Source organism: Leucopleurus acutus (genome assembly GCF_964270905.1).
Source record: "Leucopleurus acutus genome assembly, chromosome: 17".
NCBI lineage: Eukaryota > Metazoa > Chordata > Mammalia > Artiodactyla > Delphinidae > Leucopleurus > Leucopleurus acutus.
In genome coordinates this window covers 16,595,308-16,607,603 of record NC_139159.1, presented here as the reverse complement: position 1 = coordinate 16,607,603, position 12,296 = coordinate 16,595,308, and the positions used below count along the sequence as shown (strand labels likewise).

Sequence of the window (12,296 nt, the reverse complement as noted above, 5' to 3'; positions counted from 1 at the left end):
AACTCTCTCACTCTATCTAGATCTACAAATATATCATATACATATATATGTATATACATACACACATACATGTATATATACCCCTGACTGGGGCGAGGGAGGAGGTACAGACTAGCTGAGGCACAGAACGACACCTCATCTTCAGCCTTCCTTCGCCTAGAGTCCTGGGTCAAGGTAAAACTGGAAGAGAGCAGTTCTCCAGAGGATTGCCCACTGGCTCCAGCGGGAAACTGAGTTGGGGGCAAAAGCTTCTGACCCTGGGGCTACAGATGAGCAATGGAACTGAAGAAGAGCGGGGTAAAAAAACTACAATCCCCAAAAGACTGTAAAGCGTCCGCCTTACGCATGCGTAGACCCCGCCCCAATTCGGCGGTTGCCCGGCAGCTCTTTTCGCGCATGCGCTATCCGACCAGTCTTCTTCCAACCCCTTGTGTTCCCCGGCCGGGGTTGGTACCTCCTGTGACCTTCATCTCGGGTTTTGATGTTGCCCTTCTCTTTGCTCTGGGCGACTTGGCCTCAGCAGAGATGTGGTAACCTGGTCAGGATGGCCATAAGGTGCCAGCACAGCGAGGCGGCCCAGACCCAGACTGGAGAAGCAACCAAGGGCCGGTCAGGCCAGGAGAGTCTATCAGATGGTGACCCTGAGATACGGGAGCTGCTACGGGGAGAGAAGGACAGGCAGTGTCGCGGCCTGGAAGCTCACTGCTCCAGAGAACTTCTGCAGCCGAGCTGCGCCGGAGGCCCTGGGGTCCTGTCTGAACAGCAGGTACTCGGAGGGTTATCCTGGCAAGAGGTACTATGGAGGAGCAGAGGCAGTGGATGAAATCGAGCTGCTGCGTCAGCGCCGGGCCTTGGAGGCCTTTGACCTGGATCCTGCTCAGTGGGGAGTCAATGTCCAGCCCTACTCGGGGTCCCCAGCCAACCTGGCTGCCTACACAGCCCTTCTGCAGCCTCATGACCAAATCATGGGGGGACCCCGTGCCCGATGGGGGCCATCTCACCCATGGCTACATGTCTGATGTCAAGCGGATCTCAGCTACACCCATCTTCTTCAAGTCTATGTCCTATAAGCTGCATCCCAAAACCAGCCTCACTGACTATGACCAGCCGGCACTCGCTGCTCGGCGCTTCCGACCTTGACTCATCAGAACTGGTACCGCTGCCTATGCCCGCCTCATCGACTACGCCCGCATGAGAGAGGTGTGTGACGAGGTCAAGGCGCACCTGCTGGCGGACGTGGCCCACATCAGTGGCCTGGTGGCTGCCAAGGTGATCCCCTCACCTTTCAAGCATGTGGATGTTGTCACCACTACCACTCACAAGACCCTTCGAGGGGCCAGGTCAGGACTCCTCTTCTGCCGGAAGGGGGTGCGGGCTGTGGACCCCAAGACTGGCCAGGATATCCTTCCACGTTTGAGGACCGAATCAACTTTGCTGTGTTCCCATCCCTGCAGGGGGGCCCCCAGAACCATGCCATTGCTGCAGTGTCTGTGGCCCTAAAGCAGGCCTGCAGCCGTTCTGGGAGTACTCCCTGCAGGTTCTGAAGAACGCTTGGGCCATGGCTGATGCCCTGCTAGAGCGAGGCTACTCGCTGGTGTCTGGTAGCACTGACAACCACCTAGTGCTGGTAGCCCTGCGGCCCAAGGGCCTGGATGGAGCTCGAGCTGAACCGGTGTTGGAACTCGTATCCATCACGGCCAGCAAGAACACCTGTCCTGGAGATCGAAGTGCCTGGGGGCCTGCGGCTGGTGCCCCAACCTTGACTTCTCGATACTTCCGTGAAGAGGACTTCCGGAACGTTGTGGGCTTTACAGATGAAGGCGTCAAATCGGCTTGGAGGTAAAGAGCAAGACCGCCAAACTCCAGGATTTCAAATCCTTCCCGCTCAAAGGCCCAGAAACAAGTCACTGGCTGGCTGGCCTCAGGCAATGGGTGGAGCAGTTTGCCAGGGCCTTCCCCATGCCTGTGCACTGAAGGCACCTAAGAAATGAAGCCCACAGACTGACGTTTATTCCTCTTCCCCCTGCCTGGACAAGTTGGGTGTTGGGGGTAACTGCCTATCTTCCAATTTTTTGCTGGGGGAGGGGAAGGCCGCCCGCTTAGGGGCAAAGGCAGGTGTAGTTCCCCTTCCCAGAATTTGTAGCTGAGAAAGTTGCTTCTTGTCACAAGACTTAGAAGGAAGAGGCTTGGGGCTTTCTGCCCTAATCTCTCTCATTGTCTCAGTGTTACAGACTCCCTGCCCTCTCTTGGGGAGGGGGGAGTTCCCCTTGTGAGCCAGAGGAAGGAGTGGGTAGGCACCCTTCTTTCATTTTTATCTAATAAAATGCTAACCTGCAAAAAAAACCTAAAAAACAAACAAAAAATGTATATACATATACACATACATATATATGTATATAATATATCTGTAGATCTAGATAGATACATACATATATACACACATACATATAATGTAATAGATACACATACACATATAATATCTACCCACTTATTTATATGGAGATTTATTTTAAGGAATTGGTGCATTTGGTCTGGGGGCTGGTGAGTGTGACGTCTGCAGGGCAGCCCTGGGGGCTGGAGACCCAGGCAAGGGCTGATGCTGCAGCTTGAATCTAAAAGCAGTCTGGAGGCAGAATTCCCTCTTCCTCAAGGGAATCCAGTTGTATTTTCTCAGAGCCTTCAGCTGATTAGAAGAGCTCATTCACATTATAGAAGGTAAACTGTGTTACTCAAAGCCTTTGGATATAAATGTTAATCTCATCTAAAACATACCTTCGCAGCAGCATCTAGACTGGTGTTTGGCCAAAAACTGGGTGTCACGGGTGCCACGGTCAAGCTGGTTGACACATAAAATTAACCATCACAGGGGATCGTAATAATACTTTGTTCAGAGGGGCTTGGGGAAAGTTAAGTGTTAATGCCTAACAAGCACTTTGCAATGGACTCTGCGTCACAAAATTTTAAGGCAAATTTGACTTATGCTTTAAGACTAAGTTTTAAAACATTCAAGAAATGTGTGTTACCTTCGGGTAGAATTCAGCATGACCACGTGACAGCGTCTGCTTCAGACTCCTTTTCAGCCACATGGATGAGCCGCCGGCAATAAGCTTCAGAGTCCCTGGAAATTGAGAGGTGACACACTTGTAGCAAAGACATGTTTATAGGCTCATCGAATTTTTAAAATCTTACCTTCTGCTCTTGAAAAACAATAAAGAACCTTTCTGGTACAGTCAGCTTTTCGTGGGTGTCTTTATACCTTGTGGCCCCAATAATTTGGAACGTGGAGTAGTAAGTTAAGGGTTCATTTAACACTGTCTTACCCAGTGCTTGCCTCAGAGTTGGAAAAGGGTACTTATAAGAATGTGGCTTCCATGTACATCTTCCTCTCTGTGGTACGAAATATGGCCTCAAAGAAAACATCGTTGTTTCCATTTCAAGGTCCTTTTGGGAGGGGAGAAACTGGGCAGTTACTGGTGGAATGCTACCTTTCCAAGATTTATGAGGAGTCGTGGAGGGCTCAGTAAACTCGGAAGGTAGCTTTTGTATCTTGCAGCACTCAAGACTGATTTAATTTCATGTCAGTCCTGGAACGGCAACCACTATATGAACTGCAGGTTTATAAATTGCTTCTTGGAGCAGCTGACCTTGCAGGTGCCGGGAGTCAAATGGAGCGGAAAAGTAGAGGAAGCTGGCAGATTGAGAATCTTGGTACACCGAGTGAGCATCCATTTCACCAAAACTGGAGTTCTCATCTGCCCCCCATTTTCACCCCCAAACCCCTTCTTTCCCTTGAGTTTGTCTCCTGCCTAAAATACTCATTTTTTTCCCCCCATAAGATGTCAGATGGGCTAGTGAGGGAGAAACTGGATTATGCGACCATGGTAAACAGGGTCTTCCGAATTTTCAAAGATCATTTCATGAAAATTCTGCTCCTGAGCTACTCAGAATAAGTAATATAAAGCCTAATTTACATCTCCTCTCACAGTAGAATCGCTGACAGGGATGTTAAAACAAACTGATGTCACTAAGTAAAGCTAATATTCAGAAGCACTGGATTCTTACAGGAGCTAAAAATACGGTTTGGGGTCATGGCATTGATTAAGTCAGGCCTTAAAATCAGCAAGCAACACACAATGCTATTTGAAGAAAAGCACACATATCAGGATAAATCTCCCAACAATTTTTAGTCCCATTGCAGTGGAGCGTTGTTTGTGTGGGCGCTGGCAGCCTCTTTGCCCTTTTGTCACTTGGAATTATGCTGGACCGAGCATTTGTGGACTGTGGGGGGGGCAGCCTCACCTTGGCGACAGGATGGTCACAGTAGTTTGTGAGGTATTTCCATGCTCTCAGAATGCATATCTGCAGTTAATTCTAAAAGAAAAAAAAAAATTAAAAGAATACATTTCTTATAGCAGACATGTAATCTAAAATGCAGCTGTGTCAGTGACCCAGACAAGAAGTCATCCCTGCTCTCAGGAAGGTTAGTTTAGTGGGTGGGAGGCTGTAGTTAAAAATAAGTTATACAGGGCTTCCCTGGTGGTGCAGTGGTTAAGAATCCACCTGCCAGTGCAGGGGACACGGGTTCAAGCCCTGGTCCGGGAAGATCCCACATGCCACACAGCAACTAAGCCCGTGTGCCACAACTACTGAAGCCTGCGCACCTAGAGCCCATGCTCTGCAACAAGAGAAGCCACTGCAATGAGAAACCCACGCACCGCAACGAAGAGAAGCCTCCGCTCGCCGCAACTAGAGAAAGCTGAAGCGTACCAACGAAGACCCAACGCAGCCAAAAATAAATAAATAAAATAAATTTATTAAAAAAAAACTGTTGGGCTTCCCTGGTGGCGCAGTGGTTGAGAGTCCGCCTGCCGATGCAGGGGACACGGGTTCGTGCCCCGGTCCGGGAAGATCCCACATGCGGCGGAGCGGCTGGGTCCGTGAGCCATGGCCTCTGAGCCTGCGCGTCCGGAGCTTGTGCTCCGCAATGGGAGAGGCCACAACAGTGAGAGGCCCGCGTACCGCAAAAAAAACAACAAAACTGTTGTACTACAATATACTATGTGCTGTAAAAGATATGCTGTTGTAGCCCAGAAGAGTCAGTCAGGGAAGGCTTCAAGGAGGTGGTGGCATTTGAGACGAATATTGACCAGTGAGTAGTTTCTGTTTTTTGGCTTTTTGTTTTTTCGGCTAAGCAGAGTTAGAGCCAGGCACTTCCCTGGCGGTCCAGTGGTTAAGAGTCCACGCTTCCACTGCCGGGAGCACGGGATTGATCCCTAGTAGGGGAACTAAGATCCCCCATGTCGTGCCGCGTGGCCAAATAAAATAAAATAAAATAGAGCCAGGAGGAAAAAGTCACAGAGTAGTGAAAGGGCCAGAAATGTTCCAGGAAAGGTGAGAACTTAATGTGTCTGAAGCAAAAGACATGTGATCAGTGACTCAGGAGATGAAAGGGAGAGAGCTTAGGAACAGCCTCGTAACAGCCTAAAAGTGGAAATGTGGTCCTCGGAGAGTTCAGGAAACAGCTGTAAGAAGGAGAAGGACAGAATATGAGGGGCATTTGTGATCAGTGGAGTGTGGAGGCTGTGTGTGTGAGAGAGGGCTAAGGATACACAAATTTCTAGCTAGGAAGTCTAGTCGGGGAAGTCACCCTGCCGAACTAAGTCATTGCTAAAGTAATGGGAAAGATCTGCAAGAGCAGACGCCAGTTGCTGTGGCAACTTGAATGGGAGACAGATGGGCGGTGGGAGGGTGGAAAGCTTTCCCTGAGACCATTTAAAATCTCCTTTCAAATTAACGACAAGTGTGCCAGTTCAAGAAGTCACTCCAACAACATGGAAAAGAATGTGTCAAACTCCACAAGCTGAGTTAATTTTGAAAGAGACCCTTGATAATAGTTACACACTATTTTCCATATTCAATTACATAATTTGCATTTAAATTACACAATACGTTTCAATCTTTGACCCAAAGTAAGCTCATCTTCAAATAAACTTTAAAATATGCAATTTCATTTTAGTCTGATGAAGACTTATTTTATCTGACAAGGACCTAAGAAAAGACTAATCTGTTCAAAGTTAAAAATAGCACAGAACATTCATCTAAGAAATTCTTTACAGGAGGTACTACAATTTTTTTCTGGAATACTTTCCCTTTATCAGAGCTAATGGATCATATATGCAGTAAATTACTTCTTTCAAAGTGAAATTCCATCTAGATCAAGTTACACTCATTCTGCGTGTGCACGTGTCTACCTGTGCAAACACCCAGCCATTTCCACAGCCATTACCTGATATATCGTCAGCATCATAAACCTTATTGTCACTAATTTTACATAGCAAGAGGCAAATTTCATACAAAGTAACTTTCATCTGGCTTTTCTTTTTTGTTATATTTTAGTAATATTTCTATTGTAAGAATCTCATTTTCAAAGTGGGGAGAAAAGCAGTAGTACTACATAGAACCACAAAGGAACCAAATCTAACTTAATGTGGTTGATATGAACTAACTTAAATGCCTTTATTTGTGTGAACTATACAACAAATAATCCCATTTAAGGATAGTATTTAGAAAAATATACTAGTGAAAATAACCAAATGAAAATATTTGCATGTATTGGCACTTAAAAAATCAACCTGAACATTATAAAAATTAGGAAATTCCTTATAATAATACTGAGAAAAAGAAGTCTCTCCTATTGTAAATGCAATTGTAAGTTTAAGACATTTAATCATACTGTACTTTAAGTACTCATTAATAAAATTAATGTTGCTAAGGTGGTTCCTAAATAGTAAGGATAGGATCAATATTTAAGTATAACCTGCTAAGTTAAAGTCAGAACATTTGGACAGTTGAAAACAGATTTGAAATATTCTCCAATTTCCAGTTATACATTGTTCTTACCTATGCATAATATATTGAAAGGGAAAGTATAACACTGGCAAAATTCCAGTCTAACAAATGAAGTAGGTTGGAAACTCAGTTTTGATGTTTTAGGAAGTCAGTATGTCTAAACAAAAGTTAAATTTCATTATTTTAGGTGTTACTTAGGTGACCTTCTTGTAAATGAAAAGGAAGAAGAATAGAGTGCCCAGTGTAGAATGCAAATCAAATAGAAAATTTTCATATACCCATCAGATGTTTTGGAATTCTACTCACAGAATCTAGGGTTAAATACAGAAAATAAGACAGAATAATAATTCCAGAAAATATATTTGGAAAGGATCTGAATCATTTTGCATCGAAGCCTTCCAGAAAACGAGCTTTCACAGTTTTTTGGTAACAAGTTAGACATTAACGTTCTTGCAATCATGTTTTTTGGATTTATTGAACAATTTCTGATAATATACTTTCCCCAAAATATGTTATTTTTAAGGTCTGAAGGTTAACTTTGAAAATATATTAATGTACTAATAAAGAATAAAAACTTATTATCTTAATTTATTTCTGTAAATGTCATAACAAATCACTAATCAAATATTTTTTAAAGTGTCACTTTTTTTTATTCAAACAGAAAATCACAAAAACTGTAATCATACTCATCAGTTCACTCAATCTCATGTAATTAATTTTTTTTATCTTGATCTTTTGCTAGCACTTTTATGAATTCATCAGTTTTCCACTAGAGTTCTGAAAATACTTATTCATTCAGTTCAGCAGTATAGTCAGTTACCAGAAACCTGTACTTGTCAGAGTCTTTTCCATGAATTACTTGAAGATGAAACCCTTTTACAGGAACATTTTTGCAAAAGCATCAGAGTACACCCAGAACTGTCTGTAAATGACAAAAGACTTAAAAATGACCATGGTTAGGGCTTCCCTGGTGGCGCAGTGGTTGAGAGTCTGCCTGCCGATGCAGGGGACACGGGTTCATGCCCCGGTCCAGGAAGATCCCACATGCCGCAGAGCGGCTGGGCCCATGAGCCATGACCGCTGAGCCTGCGCGTCCGGAGCCTGTGCTCCGCAACGGGAGAGGCCACAACAGTGAGAGGCCCGCGTACCACAAAAAAAAAAAAAAAAATGACCATGGTTAAAGATTTGATGAAGGGTCATAATAACTCAATTGACAAGGAAATTTAGTTATTTCTGAGATATACATTTTAAAGTAATAACTAGAATTATGACTATAACATTATACCAGAACATATAAGATTTTTGGAAATTTCATGTAATGTCTGAAACATTTATATTTTATATAATAAGAACATATTATGTTGTTTATTGTACAAAAGTTGGAAGCTTATATCAGGTGCTATCCAATACCAGATACCTACTAAAAGTTGTTACAGTAATATATAAATTCAATGTGTGTGTAGATAAGTTTTAAAAATTCTATGAGCATTTATTGAGTTTTCCTTATATGCCTACTGAGATAGAGGGAAAGAAAAACTACCGTTAATTAAGCTTCCTTTATATTCCATACTCTGTGTTAGAACTTTATGTCTATTTTCTCATTTAAAGATGAAAAAAGATATGAGGTAGCTATTTTTACTCTCTCAATCATGTAGCTGTTAAGTCGAGATATTATCTTTAAAAATAAGATCTGCTAAACATTTAAAGAAGAATTAATGTCAAGCTTTCTCTAACTCTTCTCAAAAATTGAAGAGGAAAGGACATTTCAAACTCCTGAGGCTAGCATTACTGTGATACCAAAACCAGACAAAAGCACCAGAAGAAGAGAAAACTACTACAGACCAATATCCTTGATGAATGTAGATGCAAAAATCCTTAAGAAAATGCTAGCAAACTGAATTCAACAGCACATTAAAAGAATTATACACCGTGACCAAGTGGGATTTATCCCTGGGATGCAAGGATGATTCAGCAGACAAAAATCAATTAATGAGATACATGATATTAATAAAATAAAAATCACATGATCATCTCAATATACACAGAAAAAACATTCATCAAACTTCTAAACTCTTTAATGATAAAAAACTAGAATAGAAGGGAGAACTCAACAAAATAAAGGTATTTATGAAAAGCCCAGAGCTAACTTCATACTCAGTGGTGAAAAACTGAAAGCTTCCCTCTAAAACCAGGAACAAGGCAAGGACACACACTCTTGTTACTTGTATTCAAGATAGTACTGGAAGCCCTAAGCAGAGCAATTAGGCAAGAAAAAGAAATAAAAGGCATCCAAATTGGAAAGGAAGAAGTAAGACTGTCCCTGCTTGAGATGACATGCTCTTACATACCAAGAATCCTAAAGACGTCATGAAAAACTGTTATAACTAATTTTAAAAATTCAATAAAGCTTTAGGATACAAAATTAACATGCAAAAATCAGTTGCATTTCTATATACTAACAAGAAATTATTTGAAAAAGAAATTAGGAAAGGAATCCCATTTATAATAGCACCAAAAAGAATAAAAAAACTTTTGAATAAACTTAAATAAAGAGATGAAAGACTTGTACACTGGAAACTATAAAACATTACTGAAAGAAATTAAAGAAGATAAAAACAAATGGAAAGAAAGCCATGTTAATAGATTGGAAGACTTAATATTTTCAAACTGTCATACTACTCAAAGTAATCTACAAATGTAATGCAATCCATATCAAAATCCCAATGTGTGTTTTACAGAAATAGAAAAAAAACTATTCTAAAATCCATATGGAACCACAAAAGAATATTAATAGTCAAATCAATCATGAGAAAGAACAAGAAAGGTGGAGGCATCACACTTACTAATTTTCGAGTCTATTACAAAGCTACAGTAATTAAAAGAGTATGATAATACTGACATAAAGACAGACATATAGAGCAATGGAACAGAATCAAGAGCCTAGAAATAAATCCATGCATATTCAGACAATTGATTTTTGACAAGTGTGCTAAGAATGCACAATGGAGAAAGCATATTCTCTTCAACAAGTGATGCTGAGAAAACTGATATCCACATGCAAATAATGAAGTTGGACCCTTATCATATGCCATACGCAAAAATCAACTCAGAATGGATAGAAGATTTAAATGTAAGTCTTGAAACTGTAAAATTTCTAGAAGAAAATGTAGAGGAAAATCTTCATGACATTGGTTTTGGCAGTGTTTTTATGGATTTGACATGAAAGCACAGGCATCCAAAGCAAAAACAGACATGTGGGACCACATGAAACTAAAAAGCTTCTGCACAGCAAAGGAAACAATCGACAGACAAAAAGGGAACCTACAGAATGGGAGAAAATATTTGCAAACCACATATCTGATAAGGGGTAATTTCTAAAATATGTAAGGAAATCCTATAACTTAATAGTAAAAAAAACCTAATAACCCAATTTTTAAAATGGTCTGCAGAACTGAATAGACATTTCTCCAAAGAAGACATACGAATGAACAACAGGTATATGTAAAGATGCTCAATGTCACTAATTATTGGGGGAATACAAATCAAAAACACAATGGGGTATTACCTCACACCTGTTGGGATGGCAATTATTAAAAACAAAACAAAAGAATAACAAAAACACAAAAAAACACAACTCGTGTTGGTGAGGATGTGGAGAAATTGGAATCCTTGTACACTGTTGGTAGGAATGTAAAATGGTACAGCCACTAAGGAAAACTGAACGGAGGTTAGAATGGAATGGTTGTGGTCAGGGGCTGCAGAGGGGGGGAAATGGGGGGTGATAAACCAAAGTTCTAGAGATCTGCTCTACAACATTTTACTTATCGTACAACACACCATTGTACCCTTAAAAATTGTTAGGAGGGTAGGTCTCATTTCTTAAAGAAGACATACAGATGGCCAATAGACACATGAAAAGATGCTCGTCATCACTGATTACTGGAAAAATGCAAATCAAAACTACAACGAGGTACCACCTCACACCAATCAGAATGGCCATCCTTAAAAAGTCCACAAACAATAAATGCTGGAGAGGGTGTGGAGAAAAGGAACCCTCCTACATTGTTGGTGGGAATGTAAATTGGTATAGCCAATATGGAGAACAGTATGGAGGTTCCTCAAAAAACTAAAAATAGAGCTGCCATATGATCCAGCAACCCCACTCCTGAGCAGAGCATATATCCAGACAAAACTATAATTCAAAAAGATACACGCACCCCAATGTTCAGAGCAGCACTATTTACAATAGCCAAGACATGGAAACAGACTAAATGTCTATCAACAGATGAATGGATAAAGAGGATGTGGTAGATATATACAATGGAATACTACTTAACCATATAAAAGAATGAAATAATGCCGTTTGCAGCAACATGGATGGACCTAGAGCTTATCATACTAAGTGGAGTCAGTCAGAAAGAGAAAGACAAATATCATATGGTATCACCTATATGTGGAATCTAAAATATGGCACAAATGAACTTATTTACAAGTCAGAAACAGACTCACAGACATAGCGAACAGACTTGTGTTGCCAAGGGGGAGGGGAGCGGGGGAGAGATGGATTGGGAGTTTGGGGTTAACAGATGCAAAGTATTATATACAGAATGGATAAAAAACAAGGTCCTACTGTATAGCACAGGGAACTATATTCAATATCCTGTGAGAAACCAAAATGGAAAAGAATATGAAAAAGAACTTTAAAAACTGAAAAAAAAAGAGGGTAGGTCTCATGCTGTGTTCTTGTCACAATAAAATAAAATTAAATTTAAAAATAAAAAAAACAAAAGAAAGGAAGAAGGAAAGAGAGAAAGAAAGAAAAAGAAAGGAAGGAAAAAAAGGAGGAAAACCCACAAACAAAAAACTCCCTAAAGTCAGTTTGACTCTAAAGCACATGATTTGCCTTTTTGTTTCCTTAATTGTTTTAAGCATTCAGAAAAGTATATAAAATAATATAATGGACCCTGTTTTATTACCATCCCCCATTAGCAAATATTAACATGTAATCATACTGGCTTTACATTCTTTAGAGAAATCAAACATAAAAAAAAATAGTCAAATCCCTACCTAGTCCACACTGTTCCTTTCTCTCGGTACCCAGGGACACTACTGGCCTGTGGTGGATGTCAGTCCTTCCCTTGTATGTTGCTATACTTTTATTACCTATATTTTCAAAACTGTTGTCACAATTGGGACTTTATTTTCCTCAGCTTTAGAGATTCATCACTCTTTACAAATGCAGTGTTTTGCTCATCTATTTAGCTGCTCTATTGTATTCCATTGTATGAATATTATCCTCTTTTGAAACACATTAAAATTGTTCTCAGTATTTTGCTGAAGAACAATACTATAATGAACATCCTCACACATGTCTTTGTGTTCACATGTGTGACCGTTTCTCTGGGACATATGTATAGAAATAATTTGCTAGTTCACAGGATATTAAC

The 12,296-nt window shown here is 40.9% G+C and overlaps 1 pseudogene across 1 annotated transcript; it reads left to right on the top strand.

The window, feature by feature from the left end:
* Positions 1-481: 481 nt before the first annotated feature.
* On the top strand, positions 482-1,974 carry LOC309974404 (serine hydroxymethyltransferase, mitochondrial-like; annotated as a pseudogene). The gene has a single exon. The product of its transcript is annotated as a serine hydroxymethyltransferase, mitochondrial-like (transcript).
* Positions 1,975-12,296: the final 10,322 nt, after the last annotated feature.